We start from the raw sequence: 22,943 nt of genomic DNA, 5'->3' as shown, positions 1-22,943 counted from the left end.
ACCTGTAATACGCATTTTGTTATTTGCTGATTGAAACTGCTAATTAAACTGTGAATATATACTAAACTAATAGGAAGAAAACAACTCTCGCTCTTTATATAGCTGACGTGTCTTGCGCAGCTGTTCCGTGCATTTTATTTCACAACACTTTGCCTTGTTCCTTTCTTCTCTGCTGTTCACTTCAAACACGCTCCATGCGACTGCAATGCTCTCGTATCAGACGCTTGCTCGATCACCTGCTCGTTTGCTGTCTGTCACAATGTACCCTACACAAATCCGAAACATTTGTTGCGGCTCCGACTCACGACGAGGGGCAAGTTTTGGTTTCCAAGGGTGTTTTTATTCCTCTTCAACGTCTCTCCCATACAGAGCCGCCTCTTTCCCGTGCGCGCACGGAGCGCGGTGGTGCGTTTACGGGCAGTCGGAGAAATCAACGCCAACAAAAAAAATTACATCCAGCCTAGTTAAGACCATACCAAAGACTATAAAAATGGGACCCATTGCCTCCCTGCGTGTGTGACGATCATTGGGACTTAAAAAAAATAAATAAATAAAAATTTAAAAATTCAGAAAAATTGGGTGCGTATTATACATGGGTACAGGCTTTTTTCCAGCATCAGCATGCCGTTTTTAGGGTGCGTATTATACATGGGGGCGCACTATACATGGAAAAAAACGGTAACAGAAAAAATGGACAACCAGACTCGTGGTCAAGAGGCCGGACTCGGTGCAAAAATCCGACCGAGTCCACAGCCCTGGATAGGACAAGAGAAACTCTCCCAACAGGATGGAGACAAACACAGGAACAGAAGCCGGTTCCTATACGTAGTTGAGCCACAGGAAAACCAGGCAAAACCAGTCACACAGGAGTTTAGACGTTAGCCTTCTAAAGCAGGGGTCTCAAACACCAGTCCTCGGGGGCCGCATTCCTACATGTTTTCCAAGTTTCCCTTGTTAAACACACCTGATTCAAATGATCAGTTCATCCTCACGTCCTGCAGGAGCCCGATAATTGAATCAGGTGTGTTTAACAAAGGAAACTTGGAAAACATGTAGAAATGCGGCCCCCGAGGACTGGAGTTTGAGAACTCTGTATCTAGAGTTCAGACTACTTTAGTGATCGTGTAACTGAGGCATGTTGACAGCAGATTACTGCTACCAATTGGTGTCTAATGTACCTTTCTCATTTAGTGAAGCTGTAATGTCACCTTATTTAAAAGAATGGTCTCGTGCCATGAGTGAAGAAATGGAATCACGTAATGACAACAACACATTTACCTTGACTACATTGCCAGAGGGTAAGAAAGCAGTGGGGGGTAGATGGGTTTATGCTCTTAAAACCTATGCAGATGGGTCCAGCAAATTTAAGGCACGTTATGTAGCCAAAGGATACAGTCAAAAGCAGGGTGTAGATTATTATGAGACTTTTCCCACTCACCACCAATCTGACAAGTGTACGAGTGTTAATGCAAAAAGCGGCACAAGAAAACCTGATTTTACATTAGATGGATGTCAAAACCGCTTACCTTCATGCTCCAATTGATTTTGAGATTTATATGACAAGCAGTAGGTTATGAAGTCACATCTGACAAAGGTGAAATGTTGGTGTGTAAACTGGGAAAATCACTCACTGATCATTGTGTGTACACTAATGAAACAGAAAATCAAAAAGTGGTCATTGTTATATGGGTCGATGACCTGATTATTGTTGCCAGTGATGACAATGTGATTAAGAATGTAAAAGAAATGCTCACAGCTAAATTCAAAATGAAAGACTTGGGTAAACTGAACAACTTTCTGGGTATTGATTTTCATCAAACTGATCACTGTATAACAATGTCACAGAAAAGATATGTTGACAAAATACTTGACAGATTTGATATGCAAGATTGTAAACCATGAGCAACACTATGTGAACCTAAGCTTAACTATTCTGAAAACACAGGAACCCTGAGTGATCTGAAGAAAAATAGAGGCTGTTGGCAGCTTAATCTATTTATCAACATGTACCAGACCAGATCTAAGCTTTGTCGTGAGCAAACCTTCCTAATACCTTTCCAAACCAACTATAGAACAATGGGCTACAATAAAACATGTACTGAGGGCAAAAAGGAAAAGATGTTGTGTTACAAAAAGAGTGATGGTGAACCACTTGGGTTGGAAGCATTCAGTAATGCAAACTGGGCTGTACATGATACTGACAGACATAGTACGTCAGGTTATTGTGTTAGCTTGAGCCAATTTGGTCCCTTAATTTCATGGAAAACCAAAAGACAAGCAACAGTAGCTCTTTCAACGTGTGAAGCTGAATACATGGCCTTGGCTTCAACTGTACAAGAATGTCTGTATTTAGTACAACTGTTAGATGGTGTTGATGGGTATCATTACAAGCAGCCAAAGGTTTATGAAGAGAATCAAGGAGCCATAGCCTTAGCTAAAAATGCTGTACAAAGACAACAATGTAAACATGTTGACAAAGTACCACCTTGTAAGATCAACTGGTAACGATGGCAAAGTAATGCTGGACTACTGTCCAACAGAATATATGGTGGTTGATCTCATGATAAAACCTCCAACAAAGTCTAAGTTAATGAATTTTGTGGCATTTATGTTTGGAGAGTACAAATTTGTTTATGGAATGTGTTTCTATCATATGATGAATTTGGTGGTATTTACATGTTTATGAAATGTGTATGCATTACCTTGAGAAAAATCATTGCATTTCTAGTTTGCATGTATTTACCAATATACTAAGAGCAAGTGGGGGTGTTAGTAGTATATGTGCTCTGTATATTGAGTTTTATTTTGAAGGATGCTACACAGGAAGTACTGCTTTTACTATTTCTGTTTGACAAATGTTCTTAATAAAATCCAGGTGTTACCAATGTGTTAATTGGGCACTGGCAAACCAAAGTGAGTCGTCGTTTACGCTGTCTCCACAGTACGACTCATTTTATTTAAATAACTCTGCTAACACGGACTACCAGCCGCCTGTGAAAAGGAAACATGCTTTTAAGAGTCGAGCAAGCTCCTGCAACTACACTTACACAAAAGACACTTTAATTGAAAGGCTTCGAGACAAAGGCACAAAAATCGAAGATTGTTGTTTGGCCTGATGTGGTTGGTTGTTGCAGCACCCATTCTTTGAAGGTGGTCATTGTTTCAAATGCAAGAAAGACTTCACAGAAACACTGCATCGCTACAATGAAGATGGCTACCAGTCGTATTGCACCGTGTGCTGTGGCGGGTCAGAGGTCATGTTTCTGCAAGGAGTGCGTGGAGATCCTAGTGGGAGAGGTAACCTTTTGTGAGCGCAAAGATATTGATCCGTGGAGCTGCTACATTTGCCAGCCAACACAGTGCGAGGCAAAGCTCAAATTCAGGCCAGACTGGAGCGTCAAGGTCCAAGACTTTGCCAACAACAGCGCCATGGAGTTTGAGCTTCATACAGATTACCCGGCCATCGCTGCAGATAGACACAAGCCCTTGAAGGTTCTGCCGCTCTGTGACGGTATTGCAACAGGATACCTGGGGCTCAAGGACCTTGGCATCAAGGTGGAACGCTACATTGCGTCAGAGATTTGTGAGCGGAAAGAATTGTTTGATGGCACCGGAAGGCTCTTCCTTGAATTCTACCACATTTTGACGCTGCTGAAGTCGGAGGGTGACGACCAGCCTTTCTTCTGGCTATTTGAAAATGTGGTGTTCATGTCGAGCAAAGACCATACAGACATCTGCAGATTCCTGAAGTGCAATCCTGTTTGTGACTATCAGCCCCGCACATCGAGCTCGCTACTTCTGGGGAAACCTTCCAGGCAAGAATAGGTCGGTGGGCGCATCCTTGGATCAAAAAGTGAATCTTCAGGATTGTTTGGAAGTTGGCCGTGTGGCAAAGCTGGACAAGGTGCGAACCATCATAACAAAGACAAACTCCATGATTCAAGGGAAATTGAGACTTCCGGTCATCATGAGCGGTAACTGTGGTGTAGTGAAATGGAGCAGATTTTTGGCTTCCCCAAACATTACATGGATGTGAACAATACGGGCCACTTGCAGCGCCAGAGGGTCCTGGGGCATTCCTGGAGCATCGCCGTCATTCGCCACCTGATAGCGCCACTCAAGGAGTAATTCGAACGTGAATCACACCAGCCAAGTCCGTAAGGCCACAGATGCATGAATACCGTTTCTGGACTAAAGACCGCAGCCGAATAAAAGCCACGCCAGATTAAATTAGGTGAAAGTATGGTTTTGTTTATATATTAGCAGCACGTGACAATAAGCTCAAGGTGTTTTAATGTTTAATTTCCATATATATGCACAAATCATACAAAATCATTAAGGTCATGAAAAATTCCTTGGTAAGCTGCACTGGACTAGAAAATGCAGGGTTCAAAGCTTGTGCAAAAAGTAGCGGCTTATAGTACAGAAAATACAGTACTTCCATGCACGAGCGCGAGAGCTCTTTGCGGAAAACCAAATGCTTACCACTGTATGTTGGTGTCCTCCCACAGTTCAACAATGGGTTTTTATCTTTCAATAATTGGCTGGTCCAGTGAGCCTGGCCCTTGCAACCGTACAAAAGAAAAAAGATAAATGGATGTACAAGCCGGATTTGGTTGAAGTTGAAAAATTGTGCAAAATGTAAATAAAATAAAAATACAATGATTTGAAAATCATTTTCAACCTATATTCAGTATACATATATACACTACAAAGACAACATATTTAATCCTCAAACTCAAACTTTATTTCATTTTTCAAATAATTAACTTAGGATTTCATGGCTGCAACACATGCAGTAGAAGTTGGGAAAAGGCATGTTTACCACTTCGTTATACCACCTTTCCTTTTAATAACACTCAAACGTTTTGGAAGCGAGGAGACTAATTCTTTTAGCTTCTCATGTGGAACTATTTCCCATTCTTGCTTGATGAACCGCTTCAGTTGTTCAACAGTCTGGGGTCTTCCCTGTCGTATCTTACGCTTCATAATGCGCCACAAATTTTCAATGGGAGACAGGTCTGGACTGCAAGCGGGCCAGGGGAGAACCTGGACTCTTTTACTTCGAAGCCACGCTGTTGTAACACGTGCAGATTGCGGCTTGGCATTATCTTTCTGAAATAAGCAGCGGCATCCATGAAGAAAGATGTCGCTTGGACGGCAGCATATGTTGCTCCAAAATCTGTATGTACTTTTCAGCATTTATGTTGCCTTCACAGAAATGTAAGTCACCTATGCCATGGGAACTAATGCACCCCCACACCATCACAGATGTTGGCTTTTGAACTTTGCGTTGATAACAGTCCGGATGGTCCGCGTCCTCTTTGGTCCAGAGCACACAACGTCCAGTGTTTCCAAAAACAATTTGAAAAGTGGACTCAGACCACAAAACACTTTTTCATTGTTCATCAGTCCATTTTAGATGAGCTCGGGCCCAGAGAACCCGGCAGCCTTTCTGGATGTTGTTCATAACCGCCTTTTGCTTTCCATGGTAGAGTTTTAACCCGCACTTACTGATGTAGAGATGAACTGCATTTATTAACAGTGGTTTTCTTAAGTTTTCCTGAGCTTATTTGGTGATATCCTTTACGCACTCATGTCGGTTTTTAAGGCAGTGCCGTCTGAGGGATCGAAGGGCACGGTCATTCAGTCTTGGTTTCCGGCCGTGGCGCCTATGTGCATTTCAAATCATTGTATTTTCGTTTTATTTACATTTGACACAATTTCTCAACTTCAACCGAATCCGGTTTGTACAAACGAGGAGCTGAGAACGGGCCTGATGTAACATTAACAGGTATTCAAATAACTATAACATAAATACTACGTTTATCAAACCATCTGTGTCACTCCAAATCATTGAATCCGTCGATCAAATTCGTCGTCCTTTATGTAAAGTACGCTGCGTGTGCGGCGTGCCGCTGACATTGGACTCTGCGTCAGTTGCAGTTCAAATTATTCCACAGGCCCATATAACAATATATAAACTATATATCAAATAACAATAATATATTTCACAAAACAAGAACTCATCCTATGTAATTTAACATAAGTCGCTCCTGAGTATAAGACTGGACACAGAAAGCTTTTTTAAAGTTTTAATACCGTACCTTTCTTTCCAAACACTGCCTGTGACGCGGCAGTAATACCGCAGCAACACAGCACTAATATAGTTTGATTAAATAAATAAAAAATTATGTTTATGTGTATTGAATCAGTAAAACATTTGATGTCTTGACGGTTTATTGTGGAGTCGTAAAAAAGTGAATTGACTTTGTTTCCTACTTTTGGATTTTATTCACATTGCTGTGATTGTTTACGGCAATGGGTCCCATTTTATTCGTGTTTGGTATGACCTGGCTGGGTTTTGATCTCACAACTTTCCAGTTTCAGGGTGGACACTACCACTAGGCCACTGAGCTGGAGCTTTTGTGTTGTTTTTAGTTCATATAAACTTTTAGCTTTTTATATTTTAACCTATTTTAGCAGATGCACTGATCGTTTGGCATTTTTAATTTTGTTGTACATGTGACAATGACAATAAAGATCTATTTACCCATCTGTGTAACCAATAAAGTTGTGACGCTATGCCCAAACAGCTTTTTTTTTTACTCCACCACGCATAAAAGCGAGTGGAGACGCCAAGCTGCCCATGTTACAGCAAACCTGAAGACAGAGGTAAGTGGTTTCTCAGGTTTTTTTTTTTTCTCTTGGTATGGCGCCGTGAGTGGCTGCCTCCCAGCAGTGTTCTCTCTTTTCCTCTTTATTTCCTTATTTTCTCCTTTTTCTTTCTGTCTTTTTGTCCATTCGGCGATGCTGGTGCCTTCTACCGCACCTCGGTACCTCTTCGGATCGGATATTTTGTTTTATTTATTTTTTCTTCCTGGGACCGGACCGGGATCATCGGTCGAGACCGGCGTAACTCTACGACGGCTTCCTGCTTATCCGACCAGTGATGACCGGGTCCCTCGCATTGGCCTTGCAGCCGCAACACCTGTGGGGAGTCCGCTCCCTCGTGCTCGTCGGAACCGACGACTTTCGCCATGCTAGCCCCGTGGTGGCCATCTGCACGTCCCCCGACAGGGTGCCCGGGACGCTGCTCACACGTTTGCCTGCTTTGTGATGTTTTCACCGATTCACCACCACGGTCCATTGGGCGCCGTTGAACTGGACTGCCCTTACACCTGTCGATGGACCCCGTGGAGGCTATTTTGTGTGTTTTGGGGTGTTCTCTTGTATTGAGGGGTGCTAGGTGGCCGCTGTTGCTTTTTTTTCCTTTGTCTTTTAGCTTTGATTTGCTTTGATGGCTTTTATCTTGTGCACTTTCTGACTTTCTTTGTGGCGCCGTTGTGTGGCAGCCTTGTGAGAGCCTATTGAGTTGCGCTCATGCCATCTGTGTGTTTTTTGTATACCCACTCTGTGGTATGGATACTGCTGGGGCCTGAATTTCCCCACCCCTGGGGATCAATAAATATTCAATCAATCAATCAATCAATCAATCTCCCCTCCAACTTCAAATTTATAATAATAATAATAATACAGACTGATAAATTATTCAAGCGACCACCTGCCAGTGTTTGCAGTGATCCAGGACTGTACAAAGAAAGAAAAGGATGCTATAACTTTTAAAATGTGTAGAATGAACTCTGGTAATTCATTTAACTCAGTGGTTCCCAAAGTGGGCGGTACGGCCCCCCTGGGGGCGGTGGAAAGCTCTGGGGGGGCGGTGAGGAAGAAAGGGGCGGTAGGGGGGCGGTAGGGGGGCGGCAGTCGATTTGTACACAACACGCACGCCGCTCTGGCCCAGTCAGATACGACAGCATAGCTACAAAAGCAAAAGCTCAGGTTTGTAATTTCAAGCTTGTAATGTTCAGAATTTTATCTTATAATAAAAACCGCATTCTGGCGGTCAACATCATCTTGAGTTCAAGTCAACATGAAATTGGGGACTCGCCAGAACGCGCCGTGTTGTGTTGTGTTGAGCTGGTTAGGGCAATGGTCCCAAACCACCGGGCCGCGGCCCGGTACCGGTCCGTGGGTCACTTGGTACCGGGCCGCCAAGCCGCACAGAATTTTTTTTTATCGACGATCAATTAATTCAGGTCAAGACGCTCGTCCCGGTCACGTGACATGTTTCCCCAGTCGAGCCCGCAAAGCTAATATGTGGCGACAGGCTAACTAACCAGGCAGTGAAGCATTCAAAACTGCTTCAACACATGGAGACCAAGCATCCTGCAATAAAAGACAAACCTTAAATCACTTCGGGTGTCATTGTCTCCGATTACGTCTAGATGGGACCGGCTCGTTTCTGAGAAACAAACTCAGTGCTCCCACTAATTCAACGTAATGGTAATGATATTATAAATGTATTATTTATTTATTTATATAAATGTATTATTTATTTATATAAATGCCGGTCCGCGAAAATATTTCTGACATGTAACCGGCCCGTGGCGCAAAAAAGGTTGGGGACCACTGCCTTAGATCACGTCCGCCACCATTTTCTGTGAATAAATGGAAGAAAATGAATACATGAGAGGGTAAACTTGCTTTTCATACCTTCAATGTTGTCATTTTTGTCTTTAAGTAGGCCTATTTATGAAATGCGATTAGGAGGGGCGCTAGGAATTCACTGGGGAGCCAAAGGGGGCGCCAGCCTGCAAAAGTTTGGGAACCACTGATTTAACTCATTCAAAAATGACCTTTTAACTGACTTTTTGACTGGTAAAAGGTATGTGGGTGATGTAAATGAAGCCTACAACACATTCATGGCCATTATATCCGAACTTTATGACAAAAATTGTCCTCTTGTACAGAAAGCAGTTAAACTAAATTCAGTGGAAAAACCATGGCTGACAAAGGGAATCTTAAGTGCTTGCAAGAAGAAAAACCTATTATACAAAGATTTATTAAAGATAAGAACAAAGGAAGCTGAATTAAAATATAAGATCTATAAAATCAAATTGATTAAAATAATGAGAATCAGTAAAAGGGACTACTATAGCAAGATACTGGAGGAAAACAAGGAGTAATACAATAACATGGAACGTGTTAAATGAGGTTATTAAAAACAGAACTGGAAAGCCAGGATATCCTCCTTACTACATAACTATGAATGAGCTTACTATGATTGCAGAGGAGTTACTATGTTGGTATTGGGCCTACTTTGGCAGAGGAAGTAGCAAAAAAAGGGAGTGCAAGTGACCTACTTAAGGATGTACCCATAGCCGAACGTATGGTTCTAATGGGAACGAATGAGAAGGAAATAATAGAAATTGTTAGAGAATTAAGGTAAAAAGTCAACCGACTGTAACGGGATAGATGTCACTTGTTAAAAGTATCATTGAATGTGTAGTGAAACCCCTTACACATATCTGCAACCAATCTCTGACAAATGGTGTTTTTCCAAGTGAAATGAGAAACTGCTAAAATTAACCCGATATATAAAGCTGGGTACAAATTATAGGCCAATATCTCTACTCCCACAATTCTCTAAAATATTAGAAAAAATATTTTATAAAAGGCTTGATGATTTTATTACAAAACAAAATATTCTGTGTGACCAACAGTATGGATTTCGGAAAAATAGGACCACCACACTAGCTTTGTTAGATTTTGTAGCTTAAATAACAACAGCTATTGAAAATAGACTATGATGTAGGCATTTTCTTGGAGCTTAAGAAAGCTTTTGATACTGTAAATTATTAAATACTGTTAACAAAACTTGAAAGATATGGGATATAAGGTATGTCACTCACTTGGTTAAACAGTTATTTATCAAACAGGACTCAATATGTGCAATTTATGGACTGTAAATCAAAACTAAAACAGGTAAAGTGTGGTGTTCCTCAGGGCTCGATATTAGACCCCTTGTTATTTATTTTGTATGTCAATGATATATGCAAGGTCTCCAGGTTACTCAAGGCTGTACTTTTTGCAGATGACACAAACCTGCTTTGCAGTGGGGAGGACCTGGATCAACTATTGGATACTGTGGGTATTGAAATGGAAAAATTACAGAGTTGGTTTGACACAGAAACTAACACTAAATTTAAGCAAAAAAAAGTATTATATTTGGAAACAGTCCGACCAACAGACAAAATTCTTACAATAAAAAATATAGAAATAGAAAGAGTAAATGAAGTAAAATTTCTTGGAGTGCTTATAGATAATAAATTAAGTTGGAAACCACGTATAATGTATATCAAATCAAACATTTCAAAATCACTAGCAGTATTATATAAATCAGTCATTATATTCCTTGTACTGCTCCTTCATACTCCCATACATTATGTACTGTGTGGCGGTGTGGGGCAATACATACAAAACAAACAGATCCAATCTTCATTCTTCAAAAAAAAGCAATAAGACTTGTAAATAATGCTGATTATAGAGAACCAACTAACCCTCTTTATTAAATTGAACTCACTGAAATAGAACGACTTAGTCGACTTTAAAACCATCCAACTCATGTACAAAATAAAAAATAAATCAATTACCAAACAGTATCCAGAGGTTGTTTGAGTGGAGGGAAAGTACCTATTATTTAAGAGGAACACGTATGTTTAAAAGAGATTTGGTGAGAACAAACTTGAAGTTACATTGTATAACAGAGATGTGGGATTATGGAATACCAGCAGTGAAAAAATAAAGAACTTTAGTACCTTACCTAAATTTAAAAAAAATGTACAAGGACAAAATATTGACGGGATACCGTAACATGCTGTGAAGTTGTTTAAGTTGCTTTTGTATTTATCTAAAGAAATAATAACAACAACAATAAATATATACACATACACAGGAATATATACATATATATATATACATATATATATATACATATATATATATACATATATATATATACATATATATATATACATATATATATATACATATATATATATACATATATATATATATATATATATATATATATATATATATATATATACACATAAATATATACATATAAATATATACATATAAATATATATATATAAATAAATATATAAATATATATATATATATATAAATATATATATAAATATATATATAATCTGCTGAGTGTCGCTGAGGCGCGACATTCGGGCCAGAGCGTGGAAGTCGACCTGTGAAATGGATGGGCATTATGAAAACGTAACTGTTGCCCTCTGTGATGGTAAGACCCCTTTAAAGATGACTCTTTTCAGTCATCTGGCTAGCCGAGTCACGGAGGGCAACAGTTACGTTTTCGCCCATTTCATGGCGGAGGCAATAAAATCCCAACATGCTGCTATGTCAAAAGAGCAGCAGAATATACGTGGAGGCGACCTTGACCCCGATCAAGGTTGGGGCCTTCTACACGTTCTCGCACCTTAGTGCCGTGACAAATGATTCCGGCTTGTCCTTCAATACGACCCAGTATTCAAAGATATCGGTGAGTAAAGAAAAGGCTGTAAAACGGAAAAGGAATGTCATCAGTTTAGGTTGTTTTGAATGAACGCGTAGAATACTACAAATGCCGGCTTTCCATACAATCTCGTTCAAATTTTACAACTTTACAACAAAGGCTGTTGAATTGTGACCAGCGTGTCTACAAACAACCCCCCCTGGTGGGGACAAAACGGTACAGATAATGGAAGGATTTTATGAATTAGTAATTGCATGTGATGTGACTGTGATGAATTGACCTTTAACTTTATGGAATTATTTGTGACCTTTGAGTTATATAATTGTTCTCAGTTTTCACCTGAGTAAACCTAATTGTGTTTTTATTCCCTAGGGCTACAATACAACTGTAAGCTTGGTGGCTATTGGGCTAATGAATGAGGAGGAGGAGGTCAAGTTGGTGGATGGGGAGGTGGTCGAAACCACAATTGCCTTGAGTGTATGGACCAAGACTTTTGTTGAGCCACCAAAATTACCAGAAGATGGACTCCAATTGAAACTTTTATGAATTAGTAATTGAGTAAACCCAATTTTGTTTTTATTCCCTAGGGCTACAATACAACTGTAAGCTTGGTGGCTATTGGGCTAATGATTGAGGAGGAGGAGGTCAAGTTGGTGGATGGGGAGGGGGTCGAAACCACAATTGACTTGAGTGTATGGACCAAGACTTTTGTTGAGCCACCAAAATTACCAGAAGATGGACTCCAATTGAAACTTTTATGAATTAGTAATTGCATGTGATGTGACTGATGAATTGACCTTTAACTTTATGGAATTATTTGTGACCTTTGAGTTATATAATTGTTCTCAGTTTTCACCTGAGTAAACCTAATTTTGTTTTTATTCCCTAGGGCTACAATACAACTGTAAGCTTGGTGGCTATTGGGCTAATGACTGAGGAGGAGGAGGTCAAGTTGGTGGATGGGGAGGGGGTCGAAACCACAATTGCCTTGAGTGTATGGACCAAGACTTTTGTTGAGCCACCAAAATTACCAGAAGATGGACTCCAATTGAAACTCATTTATTCGGAGGGTGAAGTGGTGGAAATTTGCAAATAAATGTTATTTTGCCAATGCTGTCCATTTGCCTACATTGTTTTCTGTCACAGTTAGGGGTTCGATGGGGTGCAGGTGTAACCCGAGCCAGTTTCCTGTAGTGGGTTTGATTCCCACATTGGGCGTCGTAAATGATTTTACGCTTTATTCTTCCCACTTATCATTTGTAACTTTTGTCATTTGCATTCAACATTCGTTACATTAAGCAATTTCCACCACTTTGCTTACGCATTCGCATTCAACAAACACATTCATTACATTAACCAAATTCAACCAACTTGAAGGAAGGAACATGATTAGCTCAGTCGGTCGGGCGCACAAGCGTTTCAGCACACGAGCCGTGTATCAAAACCCGCGTGGGTTCTTCATGACACAAATTCATGTCATTTATTTCCTTTATTTCTGACGCTTATCAATTTTTAACGCTTATTTGTAACTTTTTTGTAACATTTCATTTTTAACGCTTATCATTTGTAACTTTTTTGTAACATTTTCCCATTTATTTCACAATAATTTATTTCCCTTTTTATTCTTCCCGCTTATCATTTTTAACGCTTAGCATTTGTAACTTTTTTGTAACATGTATTCGTAACATTTCATTTTTAACGCTTATCATTTGTAACCTTTTTGTAACATGTATTTGTAACATTGTCCCATTTATTTCACAATTATTTATTTCCCTTTTTATTCGTCCCGCTTATCATTTTTAACGCTTAGCATTTGTGACTTTTGTAACATGTACTTGTAACATTTTCCCATTTATTTCACAATAATTTATTTCCCTTTTTATTCTTCCCGCTTATCATTTGTAACATTTCATTTTTAACGCTTAGCATTTGTAACTTTTTTGTAACATGTATTCGTAACATTTCATTTTTAACGCTTATAATTTGTAACTTTTTTGTAACATGTATTTGTAACATTTTCCCATTTATTTCACAATAATTTATTTCCCTTTTTATTTTTTCCGCTTATCATTTTTAACGCTCAGCAGTTGTGACTTTTTTGTAACATGTATTTGCAACATTTTCCCATTTATTTCACAATAATTTATTTCCCTTTTTATTCTTCCCGCTTGTCATTTTTAACGCTTAGCATTTGTGACTTTTTTGTAACATGTATTTGTAACATTTTCCCATTTATTTCACAATAATTTATTTCCCTTTTTATTCTTCCCGCTTATCATTTGTAACTTTTTTGTAACATGTATTTGTAACATTTTCCCATTTATTTCACAATAATTTATTTCCCTTTTTATCCTTCCCGCTTATCATTTGTAACTTTTTTTTAACATCTAATTGTAACATTTCATTTTTAACGCTTATCATTTGTAACTTTTTTGTAACATGTATTTGTAACATTTTCCCATTTATTTCACAATATTTTTTTCCCTTTTTGTATTCTTCCCGCTTATCATTTTTAACGCTTAACATTTGTAACTTAACATTAGCCTTCGCCTTCACACGCAATTTCTCCAGAAATTGCAATTCTAGTTAGTGTGAAGGTGCAGACCTTCACACTATTGTTATTCTTGTTAGTGTGACATTGTTATACTTGTCCTTTATTATTAGTGTGAAGGTCGTCACCTTCTTAAATTAAATTAAAACTAGTGTACTCACAGGGTGAAGTGGTTGACATATGTAAGTAAACATTTTATTTTGCCAATACTGTCCATTTGCCGACATTGATTTCTGCCAGAGTTTGGGGTTGGATGGGGTGCAGTTGCACTTTTCATTGGGAAGAGTTTAATTTTTTTGTTTGAAAGCATAGCTCTTCGTGCCACTTAAATATTTGACTGCATTATTTTGTCAGAAGTATCAACAATGCAATAAAGCCCAACTTTTAGGACAAATTTGCGGCAATGTGTAAAATGAATCTCTGGAAGGTCCAATTCAGAATAATGAGGTAGGTAGTATATGCTGAATGAGCGATGCAAAGGGTGAATTAGATTCTTTGAGAGGCTCTCATTGCCTGTGATAAACAATGTATATATGTAATCATTCAAGGAATTATCTATATGCATGATAAGGTCATTCAATTTACCTGAGGACATAGTTTCAATATTCCCACAGCAATATATGTATATTTTCACCAGCATAATTCACATTTTGACAGAATCCAAATGAATTCCCCACTCATATGCAAGTTTGGGTTCGGGATGTGACGTGTTTTTATGATTTATTTTTTTCTAAATTTCTATCAAGATCAATGACATCAGAAAAAACTCAAATGAAGGAACAAAACTGTCATGAAATTTTGCCAATAATGTTAAGACTAAAGGAACTTATGACATTGTAAAGGCTTCCAAAAGCAGACAAAAAGGCTGGTCAATTGGCCATTGTTAAAATGGAATGGCCTGTAACTGAGTTGCCTGTGTGAATGCGTGTGCGGCTCTTTACGGAGAAGTAAGAGCAAAGAGAAGCATTTTTATTCTAGATGAGCATAGGGAACCACTGTCTGCCATAAAAGCAATCGCTGCAGCACGTCCGCCGTTAACCTGTTATTTTTTCTACTATTGAAGATTTCCACACAATTGCTGGAAATAGGTGTCCCTAATGAGCATACGACATCTCAAGACATGAATCACAACTTCTTTACACATTTTTCTGAAATGCTTCAGGTCTTAAAATTCATTTTGGCACCATTAGGCTTGAATGCTTTATTGTGTTAAGAAAGTGTTCCCTGACACAAAGTACTACATACTGACACAAAGTACTACATACGAACACCAGCACAAACACACCCAAACAATTATGGTGACCGATTGACTCTGCAACACAATTCGCATGACACAAACAGCCAGCCTGAATGGAGAGTCCTTTCTAAATAGGAGGTTCAATTAGTGCACCTGGTGGCACATCTGAAACCAATCACTGATGAAGCCACTCCCCCCTGCACTGATGAGCTGGCTGGGTATGAGGGGCACCAATCAGGGATCACCACCAATCAGATCATACACTGCCTCAAAATATGGTCGTAACAGAGGATAGGTTTACAAAATATTGTACTGTAACAACTTTGTGTGCAACAAGCAGCAACTGCCAAAGCAGTACTACTTTGTGCAAAAAAAAAAAAGCTCTTTGGCAAACAACCCAAAACAGTAGGATACAAACAATTCTATTAAAGAATTCAAGTTTCAACATGGAAATTAAAGTGCAAACATTGTTTGCTCAATAGGTAAGAAATCTGCAGATAAAACAGCATTCAAAACACCTCAGTGGGACAGATTTGCATGATCACTGGCAGCTAGGGTCTTAAATAAGACACACTGCCCTCGTAGAACTCAAAATAACTCATAATAATCTCTTTTCAAAGCCGTTTTGTTCATCTAAAGAAATACGATGTAACACACAGATGACGAAAAACACAAGATATTATGTACACCAGCTTAACTACGGAAATTAATTAATATAGCCACAGTATTTGAACACTTAAACAGCGACATGAAGACAGAGAGCAGTTCAGTCTAACTGCATAGCATATCAACATAGGCATTCGTGTGATTACCCAATCCTCAGAGGAGGCTAGACAGGACGTTGGCTCCTCCGAGCAAATCGTCTTTGGTTTTAAAATAACTGTTGGAATAATTTAAGTAAAGCCTTGTCATTTATGAGTTTATGGCTTTCCTTTCATCTAGGTTCTTTCTCTTTAGTGACAGGGAAGTCTTTTGATCTCTGTCAGCCATATGTGTCCTTCCTGTCCTTATATTATCTGTGTGTTTTTGTTCCTGTAAGAGGTAAACACAGTTTGAAGTGGTTGCGTACAAGTTATCCCATATTTACTCAAGTCTTGTTCAAGGGTTTCGGACTAGTCACTCATTGTTATTGAGTGTTAATTTACTAAGTAGATAAAGTCTAGCCAAGGTTTAGTTGCATTGTTCCACAGGAAAAGCGGCAATTCAAGTTATCTGACCACACTCGCGGACGACTCGGCCAACAACTGGAGAACAGATGGACAAACCCTGCGCGGGTCACGGGCCGACAATGAAGTGCTAATTCACACCACACTACATTCCTTAGCTAATCAGCGTTGCTACAGACACAATCTCCCCTCCCTTTAGTGTAGCAACGCCTCTGTAACCAGGGTAACCAAAACATTAAATAGAGGAGCACGTGGAGGGAGAACTCAGAATTGATGGAGATTGTAACCGAGTTTCCTCTCTCTATCGTTCTCCTCGCGAGAAAAGACTTAATATTCTGTCTCACTTGTGGTTTGTTTGCTGTTGCTCTTCTCTTAATAGTTATTCAGTCATTGAAATAAACCTGACAGAAATTGGGGGCTCGTCCGGGATCTTGACACGCCTTGAACGGTTCCAGCGGGCTCTTCAACGCAGGTGACAATCCTCGGCCGAGGTAAACAAAAACCCTTTGACGGGACTGTCTCGATCAGTCCGGCTGGACACCGGGAGGGTTGACGAGATCTTCCAAGGAAGAGAATCAGCAGACCGTGAGTAGGAATATTAATTCTACTAAATAGAAACAGTTAAATTCCGCAGGGGCGGATGTGGAGCCCCCTAGCTTTCAAGCTAGTTAAATTCTGCAGCAGGAGGGGCGGACTCCTCTGTTATTAAAAAAACAAAACAAAAAAAACTTGAGAATTCTAGACCCTATCAAGTACAACTAGAAACAGTTAAATTCTGCAGGGGCGGATGTGGAGCCCCCTAACGTTTTATGTTAGTTAAATTCCGCAGCAGGAGGGGCAGACTCCTCTGTTCTTAAAAAAAAAAAAACGCGCGTGGTTTGCTTGTGAACGGTTTGACTGAGAGTGATCTCATTTGAGCGCTCCTCTTAAATAGTAAGCGAAAGTCCCTACCCCGACATGAACTAAAATGCAAAGATTGGAAAATAATTGAAAGGCAGGATCCCAACCGATTAAAAAAAAAGATTTCGATAAATGGGTTAAAAAATATAAATTTGAGGGACAACCAAATTATTAGGACTTAGAGGTGCCATAAACGAAACAACATAAATAAATCTTAAAGAAATTAAAGAAGGCATCTGATGATGTAGTGTTTTGGAAGAGAGAAAGAGAGAGAGAAAGAGAGAGAGAGAAAGAGAGAGGGAAAGAGAGCTCAGAAAGCACTGTATTGCAGGTAGGAAGATGATGAGACTGGGCCTAACAGTAGGCAGGCAAGAGAAAACCAAAATTTACAGAGTTAGAGAAGAAGGGAGAAGTCTAGAGAAAGTAGAGAAAACACATGCTACAAATTCAAAACTAAAGATCATAGCGGGAGGAATACATAGATCATGCCCTCCATGCGGAAAAAGTAGTAATAGACAAACAAAAACGAAAACAAATGAAAGCTTCAAAACACACTTTTCTGGTAGACCAGGATAGTGACACTTTTTACCAAAATGCAGGCAGAGGACAGAAAGGCCAGAGAGGGCGAGCAATGTCTAAAGGAGGCTTTAGAGGCCGAGGAAGAGGAGTTGTGCAACCTCCAATAAAATGCTGGAATTGCGGAGAAAACGGTCACATGGCACATGACTGCACAAATTAACAGAAACACTATGACTAGGCCAAAATCAAATCAGATCAGGTTTCCATGTAATGAAGTGGGAACCTGGCTGCCAAAATTAAGGAGAAAATTAGCTTAAATAAAAGGAGATATTTACGTTAAAAGGATAAAGTAAGATAAAGAAACATTGAAGTTAAAATTTGCTAAATAAATAGAAAAGAATTACACATAGTTTCTAAAAGTGAAATAGAGAATAAATCAGACAAGTAATACGAGCAAAAAGATGTTCTTAGTGCTTCTATGTGTTCTTATATGTTGTGCGTCATCCTTTTGTGCTGGTGTGTGTGTGCGTGTGCGCGCGGAGGATCCTCATGAATGGGTGTGTGTATGAGTGCGAGTGAGATGTGTGTTCTATGGAAGAAATCAGTAATGGAGAATGTTCTGGAGGCTGTTGAGCAATAATAGGGAAATTGAGAAGTGGACGATGATGTGTTTAAGTTTGTTGGAGAAACTAAGATGAGCAGTGTGTGGCAGTAGAGAAAATAAGACGTGTGTGGCAGACAGTGACTAGAATGGTGGCTTGATAGGACGAGAATGAGACAGCAAATGTTGTGTAGAAGACTGAAAGATGTTGAAGGTGAACATGATAGGGGAGGGCAACAGCAGAGTTGGCCTGCCCTTTGAGAAGGTGAAACTGATAAGCGTGCCTGCGCTCACGCGTTGTCGCGGGGCTGTCCGCGTGGGCCTTTGCTATGCTCGTGTGGGCGGTGGGCCGGCATCATGGTTGTTGCAGGAAATGGCCAGCCTGTGACCAATCAACATTGATGCTGCGCCCCCCCCCCCTCGCACGAGGGGTGCTGTGGCTGCAGGCGAAGCAGGGACAGTGTGATTTTCTCAGAGAGTGATGCCTAAGGAAGATGTGACAATATTTGCATGAAGGATAAAAGGCACTGATGAGAAAACCAAAACGTCAAAACAGAGGATGACGTTTGCGCAGCGTTGTTTGTTTGTATTGTTTGTGAGCTGTGTCTCTGCTGTAAGTTTTTGTGTTGTCTGTGTGCTGTCAGTGTTATGTGTTAAAATTGGTGCACAAAAGAATTTGCTAGATTGTAGTCTGCACCGCAAAACAAAAGCAATTTTGTGAAAATAAGAAGAAAGGAAAGGCAAGCAATTTTTTGTGGGCAGGAACTGGTCCACACTGCATTAATGCCTATCCCCGATGAAACCAAATTTGAGAGATGGAAAGAACTTGCTTTCTGGAATTGGACGAAGCAAAATTATTAAATAACATTACAAAGCTAAATTTAGAAGAAATAGTCGATTGGTTGTGTCAAGACTACACAAGTTTTTACATTTGGGAATAAGAGAGTGATTGAGTTAGTTAAAGTTAAGAAACAACAACAATTGTCTATTATATTAATTTACTGGTGGTTATTTTGTTAGTTTTTATCTTTATCTTGATTGGTTTGACACCTGGGGGGAGGAAAGATTAGGATGTGGAACACGGGTTGAGACAACCAGTTACACACGCAAAGCATGTGTGCACTGGGACACTGAGAAGCATTTTGAAAGGTGTGTCAAAATTAAATGAAGATGAAATCATATGTAGTAATACAACGCTTTACTACATATGGATTCTCTAAATCGTACAATTGAGTAAAATAAAACATACTTTTTGACTTTTGTTCAAATTACTAAGATTCTTGTGATAAACGATGAGAAACTGATTGAAAAGAAACTACAAGAAACTACAACTAAGCTAGTTGTGGAAGCAGTCCAATTGCCACGACAAATAGCTATGTGCACGTGTGCAGGGCACGCACGAGACTGATAAGGTGTCAAGAGGTAACAAGCTTGCGGACGGAACCGCATAGCTGCAGTGCAAAAGACGCTTCAAATTTTATACACACAAGAAGCGGATTGAATTACTGAAACATTTTTAAAGGTGTGCAGCGACAAAGTCCATAGATTGAAATTCAATCGTGGACAAAGAGAGGGGCAAGAGTAGAGAATGGCATCTATAAATGACCAGAAGACTGACCTATCCTCCAAAAAACCTATACAAGCGGGCAGCAATATTGAGCCATGGTTGTGTGTCGCATGGCTCAAGAGGAGGGATAATGGGGCAGTTCAGTCAGCTTTATACATCATGTGAATTTGATTCATATTCAAAACAGTTAAACAGTTATAAAAAAAAATTTTTTGAAGAGCTTGTTTAACATGTGCTTAACGCAATCCACAGGGTTATAATGCCTGGTCATAATAGATGCATTGTCAAAATTGATTGAATTGGCTTCAAAATAAACACTGAATGCCTTAACAGTGGCAAAAACGTTATGTAAAGAAATAATAGTTTGTCAACAACTGCTGTAGATGTTAAAGAATGGAATCAATATCTCGAAAATGAATGTGGATAGTTTGTTTACTGATTGTGAAATGTGCGACAGAGTGTTCTATATAATATCCGTTGAATGGAAGAAAAAGAAAAGAAACCATTGCTTTTAGAGAATGTAGTCAACCAAAATTGTATATGTACCGACGTGCCAAGATCTGGGAAAAAGCTGGAAAAAACAAAAACATAATGTCTTTAAATTTGAGAGGCGACGATGATCTGACTGAAATTGATGCAATTAGAGTCCCCAGAGGAGTTCCTGATTAATAAGAATTAATTGACCAAATTGAAGCGGGATGGGAGTCCTCCATTTGCTACTGGTGGACGATGAACAAGAACGTTGACAGGATAAATTACATCCATTGCAACATGCAGAAATTGGGTAAACGGACACAAGCGGGACTTGAGGCAGTGCACGAACAGCTAGCCATGCCTTCCCTAATGTCAATCCAGAACCGCAATGCTCTTGTTATGTTGTTGTCTGGGAAAGGAAGGATCTGCGCAATGTTCAGGGAACAATGCTGCACCTTCATCCAGAATGACACCGCCCCTGATGGGAGCCTGACGAAGATGATTGCAAACTTGCAATCCCTCAACACGAGGATGAAAGAGCACAACAAGTGGATGACTGCTTTTGGGAAGTATAAAGCCCTTGTGTCCTCAATTACTGCTATACTCACCTTGTGTGGATGTTGTTGTATTCCATGTCTCCGTGCTCTGTTTAATCGGCTTATCACTACAGCAATCTCGCCCATGGACGACGAGGTGGCCCGGGTATGCCTAATGTCTGAACGGCAGCATGTTGATGATAACGGTGATGATGATGCAGTTTTTGCACTTGAGTTTACAGACTTCTTCCCAGATCTGTGTGTTTCCGAATGATAGTATGGCAACATTTGTCCTTTTTTGGTGTAAACTTATTTGTGCTCATACTTGTGATCCGACAACCGAAAATCGAGAGAAGTGGTTGTTTTTGGTGATGTAAATATTGAGCAAATATGTGATAAACAGGAGGGAAATGTTGGAATAATTTAAGTAAAGCCTTGTCATTTATGAGTTTATGGCTTTCCTTTCATCTAGGTTCTTTCTCTTTAGTGACAGGGAAGTCTTTTGATCTCTGTCAGCCATATGTGTCCTTCCTGTCCTTATGTTATCTGTGTGTTTTTGTTCCTGTAAGAGGTAAACACAGTTTGAAGTGGTTGCGTACAAGTTATCCCATATTTACTCAAGTCTTGTTCAAGGGTTTCGGACAAGTCACTCATTGTTATTGAGTGTTAATTTACTAAGTAGATAAAGTCTAGCCAAGGTTTAGTTGCATTGTTCCACAGGAAAAGCGGCAATTCAAGTTATCTGATCACACTCGCGGACGACTCGGCCAACAACTGGAGAACAGATGGACAAACCCTGCGCGGGTCACGGGCCGACAATGAAGTGCTAATTCACACCACACTACATTCCTTAGCTAATCAGCGTTGCTACAGACACAATCTCCCCTCCCTTTAGTGTAGCAACGCCTCTGTAACCAGGGCAACCAAAACATTAAATAGAGGAGCACGTGGAGGGAGAACTCAGAATTGATGGAGATTGTAACCGAGTTTCCTCTCTCTATCGTTCTCCTCGCGAGAAAAGACTTAATATTCTGTCTCACTTGTGGTTTGTTTGCTGTTGCTCTTCTCTTAATAGTTATTCAGTCATTGAAATAAACCTGACAATAACTATAAAAATTTAGCGATGTTGGTTAAAAATTAAACAAAACTATTGAAATTAAAAGGAAAATGACTATAAGAAGAACAATTGAATTTGTTTTTTCCCTTTTCATGATGCCAGGGGAGGCATAGCCTCCCTTGCCACCTCTGACCGCACGTCCCTGGTCCACACATCTTAAAAGACACGATTTTCAAATATCCCAATTTTCAACCCATGTTCTATAACTTTAAATTAAACATAAAGGGAACAATACCCCTTAAAACCTGAGCAGAAAGCAGTGAAATTTAGCTAAATGACTTCAAATCGGGTAGCACATTGGTCAACTGGTTAGCACATCCGCCTCACAGTGCAGAGCTTGCAGATTCAATTCCGGCTCTGGCATTCACATTTCTTTAAGATAGTGTTCTCCTCGCGAGAAAAGACTTAATATTCTGTCTCACTTGTGGTTTGTTTGCTGTTGCTCTTCTCTTAATAGTTATTCAGTCATTGAAATAAACCTGACAATAACTATAAAAATTTAGCGATGTTGGTTAAAAATTAAACAAAACTATTGAAATTAAAAGGAAAATGACTATAAGAAGAACAATTGAATTTGTTTTTTCCCTTTTCATGATGCCAGGAGGAGATAAGTGTTGGATTTTTGGTCCACAATTTGGGAAGCGGGCCATCCGCGCCTCACGGCAAAAGCCATAGCCAATCACCTGTTATCCAATTTACTCACTGTGTGCTCGTTTTATTTCTTCAGTTTTAGGAAAAGGCTAAGACACCGAAACAAAATTTAGACTGACACAGGTTGGTTGAGTTCAATCACAATTCTTGTTAAGAAAGCTCTGTTTTCAGGAAAGTACAATACAGCGCTGGACCTTTCGTGCGACCATGCTCAAGAGCAGAAAGTCTCCATTAA

The 22,943-nt window shown here is 39.6% G+C and overlaps 1 pseudogene; it reads left to right on the top strand.

Moving 5' to 3' along the window:
• The first annotated feature begins 2,467 nt into the window (after positions 1-2,467).
• Positions 2,468-4,128, top strand: LOC133158422 (DNA (cytosine-5)-methyltransferase 3B-like; annotated as a pseudogene).
• The last annotated feature ends 18,815 nt before the right edge of the window (positions 4,129-22,943 follow it).

Source organism: Syngnathus typhle, linkage group LG8 (genome assembly GCF_033458585.1).
Source record: "Syngnathus typhle isolate RoL2023-S1 ecotype Sweden linkage group LG8, RoL_Styp_1.0, whole genome shotgun sequence".
In the NCBI taxonomy this organism is placed as follows: Eukaryota; Metazoa; Chordata; class Actinopteri; order Syngnathiformes; family Syngnathidae; genus Syngnathus; species Syngnathus typhle.
This window is presented reverse-complemented; position numbering and strand designations above follow the sequence as displayed.